At 33.6% G+C, this 8,123-nt stretch overlaps 1 long non-coding RNA gene across 2 annotated transcripts; it reads left to right on the top strand.

Annotated features, from left to right (window-relative positions):
- Positions 1 to 236: 236 nt before the first annotated feature.
- LOC143603335 (uncharacterized) lies at positions 237 to 1,951 on the top strand. 2 transcript variants are annotated; one of them, XR_013148037.1, is made up of 3 exons: positions 237 to 371; positions 517 to 758; positions 833 to 1,951. It is a non-coding gene; the product is annotated as an uncharacterized LOC143603335 (long non-coding RNA). The 2 variants fall into 2 exon arrangements; XR_013148038.1 differs by having other exon boundaries at positions 243 to 758; positions 833 to 965; positions 1,360 to 1,951.
- Positions 1,952 to 8,123: the final 6,172 nt, after the last annotated feature.

The following is an 8,123-nucleotide window of genomic DNA, read 5'->3' as shown; positions in this document are numbered from 1 at the left end:
TAACGAGACAAATTTAATTCGAGAACGTGATAAGAAGAATTTTTTTGACGAAATGTATTTGGAAAATACAACGTCACGTGAAGTAGCAGAGTCGTTGGAGCGAGAAACCGAAACGCGATTGAAAAACTCGTTTAAAACCGGCACCTATATATAGTGGGTTACCCCACCATTCTCTCATTACAACAAAATATCTGCATTTTAGAGAGAGAGATTAGAGAGAAGGCTGGGATTTCCGGCGGTGGTCGATGACGGTCCGGCAGCAACTGGCGGTGGCGGTTCGGCGGCGGCCGGCGGTGGTCCGGCGAGGCCGAGAGTGGCGATCGAAGCCCGTCTTCTACCCTGAAGTATTTTTCGACGTTCCGAACGTGATGGTAAGCTCTGATCGTCCTAATTTTGAGTTTAAGTTCGTTAAAAACTCGTTTTAAAATCTGGACAGATTGTATTCACTTTGCATATCTACAAATATTAGTCTATTACAGAAGATCTAACGGTCCGATCGTCTTGATTTTTATACAGAGGGTTCATAACACATAGAAGATATTTTTGAACGGTAGAGATGAGAATCGGAGTTGTTTAAGTTGGGTTTATAGACTCGTTTTCGTGTTCAGTTCGCTGGGTGTTTTTCTGGGAACACAGCAGTGAAGAACGGACTATTCCCGGAGATCCGGCCGTCGGATCGACCTGAAAGTTTCGTTGAACCTTAATATCATATAGATCTATGATTCCACCAAAGGAATCGATGATCCGATGTCCAGATAGTGAGTTATAAGCCCCGTAACTTTCTGGTCAAATTCTAAAACGAAAACAGTTTACTAAAATGAGTTGCGTGTAGGTTTTGAGGTGTCGTATGGACGATCCGAGAACGGAGAAACGTTCGTGACGCAAAAACGAACGCGTTGATGTACCCAGATCGTATTGCATGCGGGTTTTGAGCAGGTTCCGAGATTTGAACCGTACGCGAGGAGGTATACCTTTATATCGTTAAGTGTTGAAAAAGTTAGATAACGAGAGATTCGAATAAAAATTTGTTATCAGAAATAATTTGGACAATGAAATATTGTTAATAAATATTTAGATAATCGCTGGTTAATATCGATTGTTAAAAATGGTACAATCAAAACTTGGACGATTTTGTGTATATTTATGATATAAAAATATATATACGATAGTTGGACAAAAATATTTATTTTGATATCACATTTATAAAAGATTATTATATTTTACAATATATATATACACACTTTTATTAAATAATGTCAAAGTTATAATTATAATAAATAAGACACGTGAGGATAAACGAGCTAAATTAGGATACGTTCTTACTTGTATATGTGTTAATATATTTTGTATTAAACATAGGAATCCAGTTATCATTGGATAACTGTTAATAAGACTTTGACGTCAACTGGTTGTGAATACATCGGGAGTGTTATTCGTGTTGAGGCAAATGTGAGTTTCTCTATCGACCCCTCGTTTTCGAATCGATTTTTATTGTGTTTTGGGGGAAAGGCATATTCTTTATATTGATATTTATATTTAAGTTTTTTAAAGGCATCTTATTTTACAAAACGTGTCAAACGCGGGATGAGTATAGTTGGCTAAATAACGGTTAACCCTAGAAAGTGACACATAAATATGGGTAGATCTATCGGGGTGACGCCCTCTACTTCCATCACGTTGGGTTAAAAGTAGGCGTATTTTGAGTCTGGTATGTATCAGGTTATCAACTATGATAGTCATACGTAATGTTATATTCTTTGCTCGTCTACAACAGCACGATTTGTTTAAGAAGTAAAATGCCTATTATTTTTGTGATGTAATGACGGTAGATCATTACACATGGGTTTGTGTTATAATGGGGGTAAGCCATTATACACGGGATGTTTTTGATATCATTCGGGGTGTGGTGACGATTACACACGAGGTGATATTGGTATATAATGACAAAAGATCATTATATGGATGTTGTTTTCAATATATATATATATATATATATATATATATATATATAGGATCAGGATCATGAGAGAACTTTTTTGAAATTGAGAACTATGAGAACCATTTTGAACCACAAAAAACCCAAAAATAAAAAAAAAATCATAAAATCAAAAAAAACACAAAAATCAAAAAAGTAAAAAAACCAAAATTCTTATTTTATCATCCCGGTTTCATAAAAAAACTCGGTTTAGCTATGTACACATATGTATAATATATACATATATGCACATTTACATGTTTTTTTGTACACGTGTATAATTTAAGATAAATGATACTGTACATATGTGTATATTACGTAACTAAAAATTATATAAAATTATACATATGTGTATAATATGACGTTTTTTTTATTTTTTATTATTGTTTTTTTAATTTTTAATGAAACCGGAATGAAATATAAGAATTTTGGTTTTTTTTACCTTTTTAAAATTTTTATTATTTTTTGTTTTATGATTTTTTAAGGGTGTCTTTAGTGGTCTAAAATGGTTCTCAAAATTCTCAATTTGCAAAAGGTTCTCTTAGGATCCTTACCCTATATATATATATATATGTATATATATATGTATATATGTATGTATGTATGTATATGTTATTTTCAATAAAGAGAAACTCACCACATTCGTGTTGACCGTTTATTTTAATATACCTTTCAGGTAAATAAACTATTGAAGCTTCGTGGAGGGCGCGGGAAAGTCGATGTGGTGTGTTTGAATAGGAGAAAAATAATAACTTGGACTTGTAATAATAAAATCGTGTCTTTTGACACATGTAAACTCTGATCGTTGAGTAAAAGTCCAACTTTTGGGGTTGAAAATAATTGCTTTATTATGATTGGCTAAACGGCGTCTGTCACCACCTGAATGACTTAGTCAAAGTCTTCCGCTGTATAAAATAAGCTTTTCGGGGTGTGACACTCTGGGCCAAAATTATGTGCTGGGATCATCAAAATACTCAAACCTTTTTTGGACCAAATCGAACACCAAACACATGTAATATTCAACAGCAATCTGCCCATTTTACCCCAGCATAGATCGCATTTACAGCTTGTGTAATCAGCATATCAGCAGCTAAAGTGAATAGAAGCTACAACAAACTTGTTTCAGTTAATCATATATGCAGCAAACTTGTTCGAGAACGAATTAGGTAGCAAAATGACGAAGTTGTCCCTCTGTAGCAGCTTTTATGTGCTGCTGCTGCAACATTCTCTAATATGTGAATAAGCTGGAGCCACTGCTCGTGAATAGTGATCTAATGTGCATGTATTAAAATTAATACGATTAGAAGCAAATGACCATACTACCCCTGCATAAACAGAACAGCAATGAGCAGCAACTTATTACTTTTCTATCTGCGACATGTTTGAACACACAATCAGCCTCTGTTAGAAATCTGAAATTAAGTACTCGGAACGCGGCTTCAGTTTACGTAAGTTAATATTTTTCATTTGAATACATATCTAGCCCCAAAATTTGTCGACTTGCCCCTGCTGCAACTGATTCTATCAGCATCTTGCATTACCAACTAGTACCAACAACATAAACCACTTGTACCGCAGCTTTGTATCAAGATACCCTTGTAGTTATCTGCATCAGCAATTTTTAAAGTCTGAATAAACACTTGAACCATCTACTGAAATTACTAAACTGCCCATTGCATATTACTATTCTACCCTTAATCATTTGTGTGATAGCTGCAACGTTATAATGATCAGCAACATTAAACAAGCATCTGCACTCTTAACCTTGCTATCTATTTGTGAATAATCTTCACCAACATGTGCTGAGAAATAAAATCGGTAGTAGCACCAACTATGTATTCGAACACATAATTCATATCATAAACTGCTTGAGAAAGAACCAGATCAACATCATAATATATATCAATTTAGAAAACACTATTCTAACTGTTAGTTGATACTACTTTTGTCGTCATCAACAAATTCCTCAGCACTGTTTGATTAACTAATTAAAAATCTGCAGCATACTTTCCCGAGAAGCTAACTGTTCGGGACATAAATACGCTGAAACGGACCCTGCTGAACTGCAACAGCCTGTACCATCTACGATCATGATTGTACCAGTTCTGAAATTACTTGATTACCCCTGCTCAGCAAATCAACATCAATCATCTATAGGTCCATGACAGCATCACTGCTGCACCTGTTTGAAATAGTGTAGAAATGGCAGCCCTAAGCATTTGAGAATTACCAATTTGCCAATAGTAATTTGCTCATGTATAATAAGAATCTAGCAGAAAACTTCAACTGCTCGAACAACTAATACCAGCACACAACTTATGTACTAATGAATGATCATATGTTCCGTTCAAATACTTAATTCAGCCAATCTGTTCATGTAGCGTAGAAACCAAATCTTCCAAATCATGAAATTAATCATTTAAATTAGTTCCAAACGCACCATAAACATCATATGAAAAGGAATTAGTCACCAGTTTTCACTAGGTAACCAAGATTTTGATTTTCCCTAAATTTTGACTTCCGTGCCCCCTAAGATCATAGATCCGAAACTAAACAGTTGATATCTGAAATTAATCATTGCAATCTCATCAAATTATCACGAAATCAACATTCTATCACCAATCTAACGTCAATTTCATCAAACAATCAAATCTAGAACACCAAATATAAACGAATTCAACCTAAAACGAACCGAAATCAATAGATCTGGACGAAACCTAATAAATAAACATGAAATTGATGTTGAATCTCAGAACTAATCATCGACCCAAACATCAATCCACATCTATAATCCTTCAATCATCAAAGTTCATCCAAATCCATGAAAACACCAATAAAAACTTCAACAAACTTCATGTTTAACGTCCATGGCGGATTCAAGAGAGAATTGAATCCATTCAGCGGTTAGTCTGAACGATTTAGTAACCCGCTCTGATATCAACTGACAAAACCCGAGCCTCGGTGCGGAAGTGTGTCAAACGGTGATAAACGAGCTCAGATCTTGGATCGATCTATAACATGTATTCACTCTTAAACGATAATAATGGACGGATGTGTAGAATTCGTTTCGATTAACAATCAATAATAGGATGGACAATTGTAATCAGAACACACAAGATAGATGTAGAAGTATGTTTTCATTAACCAAATGATTTTCATCAAGAACATTCATACATATATTCATACATACATAATCATAAAGGAACGGCCACCCGGGGAGAGCTCTTCCCCGGGGGAAAACTCTCAACACAATGAAAAATCTCACAAAGCACACATGACCTAAACAAATGACCTAAATCATCTATGTATACTAGTCTTGTGTCTTGGTCTTTACTCCACCGCCACTTGGATAAGACCAAAGGAATAAAATATAATATAATATTTCACCCGTCAAATGTTTCAATTACTCGTTATAATATCTTATTGTCTTTCTTTAATTTCGTTACGTCGGTCTAAAATATAATACCCAACAATTGAAAAGGGTTAGTTGTCGATATGTGTACCTGAAAATGGTTTGTCTGTTTTGAATTTCGTTTTTGTATTATATATGTAAAGCTGTGAGAATTTTGGCTTCGTCCCATCCTTGGGTAGCAGATTGCCAATGGCGTTGTAATTTTGATCGCGCATTCTGAACACACAAGGAGCTTCCTTTATTAATTGATGAGTCAACCTTTCCTCCCATAGGAAGTTAAAGAAAGCATGGAGTTGTAAAGACAAATGTTTTCAGGAAGAAGTTGCTTTTAGCATCATTTGATTTAAATAATTCTTCATACTCAGGGATCGATCTAACTAGTGGTGGTAACTCATTATGACAACATAAACTATAATTTACTTTCATTTCTTTTCGTTTGCTTCTTCTAGCTTCGCCGTCCCAGAGTTTGGCATGACACACCTCACAACAAACTGGTCTCCATGATCCAAGTAATCTGTAGTTAAAAAATTAACATGATACTAGATATGTTTTTATTAATATATAAATATCTTAATTAATGTACAAATATTACATAAGTGAACCAACCTTCTCAAATTCCATCACATAAGTAAAGTATCACAACGCGTTGTAGGGGTTTATTTATGTTTTTATTTTTTAACTGTTTTGCTATTTTATTTTTTATAATGATTTGTTTATCTTTTAATGAAGTTTTGTTTAGATTTAATAGCATATATTAATTTGTTACGTTTAACGTTTATTAACGTTTGAGCTCTTTCAATTAATATGGTAGGTCTATAGTTGAGTTTACAATAAATGTTCATTGATATTTCAAAGACGAATTGACGAATTTAGAAGCTATGTTGTTCTCATAGTAAGAACTCATAGATGCAGTTTCTTCATACATATATTTAGCAAGTTTTGGTGGAGTGATTGACTATATTGTAAGGGGAACCCCTTTTAAATATGAGAATTTAATTTACATTTGTCGTTTTAAATATTATGAATATATTTTTTGAATTTTAATTTAATTTATTTTAAAAAAGTTTGTTTTAGAATTTATATTCCGTTCTTTTAAACCATCATGGTGTTGGTGACAGCTTTTGTGTTGTAGGTCCAATTTATAAGATTAGAGATTCAAGCCAAATGAAGCAAATAATAACAAAATAATTAATGAAAATAGTTCTCTATGTGATGGCTTATCAGCCATGAAAAAAAAATGATTTAAAATCATATAATGAACATATTATAAAATATTCACTAACATCCTAACAAAGACAACAAACATGACACTTAAGTTAGCAACTAAATTATCTACAACTTACAGTAACACTTTTATAGTTAATCTTCCTATATCTGCATATATTTCACTAATTTTCCTCATTCATATACATATGCAATTCTTCTTATAAGCACTCTTCCTCATTCATATTTATCTGCATAGTCAAAAGTCTCATCAAATCCGGATACCCTTACACGGGTCATGACAACTTTTTATCCCTTTCTCCTACTCAAACCCTAAATCATCCCACATCCACCTCTCATTCACCAAAAAACTAAAGAGTTCTTTTGCATACTTCTCTACCTCGTCATTAAACTTTTGTTCATGTTATATTCAGACAACTTCATGATAGTGGGGCTACCTGCATTCATTAAACAAATCACCCTTTGATTATAAACCCTCATAAAGACTAAATAAAATAAAAAACATGTTAAAAATGATAATGAGGTTGCAATAGGAGAACTTTACAAACCTCATTTTCATATATCAATGTAAAGTCCCTGGAAATATTGTCTACCAACTTTGTCAGTCTAGATGTATTCAGTATTCACACAGCTCTTCTTTAAGTTGACTCACAACTACATATTAAGAATCGTTAAAAAAGGTTAGCATGTCCAAAAATAATAAAATTAAATGATAAGAAAAGTCTGACATGAAAGATTTGAACTTTATATCAAACATATTATATTTTTTAAACATTTCGATGAACAAACAGATGAACTCTTGCCACTTTTTAATAATACATAATTGTTGGCAGCTACATTAAACACCACCAACACAAAAAATACACATTTACACGACCCAAACCCCAGCCCACCTGAACCCGCCCATGTAATATCATCAGCACCGACCTCATAAACCTTGCCACTCTCTTCATCTCTCACTTTAATGCTCGAAGAGCCTAAAAAACAACGAAGAGTCAGATTATATAAGGAATAACATTTGTGCAGGTCAACCCATTCTAGTCTGGTTTGACTTGTGGACCTGTCACCCTCTTGCACATGGAACTGTTTCTGTAGAATCAAAAGCAATAAATGCACTTGTAAATTGCACAAGTTACGCTCTTCATTAATCAAAAAAGGCTTAAATAGCCAAACAGTTTACAATCGACTCAAAGACTTAGAAGCTGTAAAAGGTTGAACCACTACTCTACAAAAGATTCCACGTACGTGGCCATGATATCTTGACTCTAAAAAGCATGTGCAAAATAATTAACTTGACCAAGACGGGTACCCTTAATATCAAAAGGCTGACCGATGATCGGACAATGGGTTGAATTATAAACAGCAGTTTTCACCCTAATAAAATAGAGAGTGCACTTATAATCATAGTTTTAAAGATAAACTTGTAGGGATAAAGTCTCGACCTAACGTCATTCGGAACTTAAAATATTTGATTACATACTTAAAAGTTAAAAGTATATAATAAAATAAAAA

Source organism: Bidens hawaiensis, unplaced genomic scaffold, assembly GCF_021521415.1.
Source record: "Bidens hawaiensis isolate Kalapana, Puna unplaced genomic scaffold, B.hawaiensis_p1.1 tig00061318_1, whole genome shotgun sequence".
Taxonomy (NCBI): Eukaryota; Viridiplantae; Streptophyta; class Magnoliopsida; order Asterales; family Asteraceae; genus Bidens; species Bidens hawaiensis.
The sequence above is the reverse complement of the archived record's forward strand: the minus strand, read 5'-3'. Positions and strand labels throughout refer to the sequence as shown.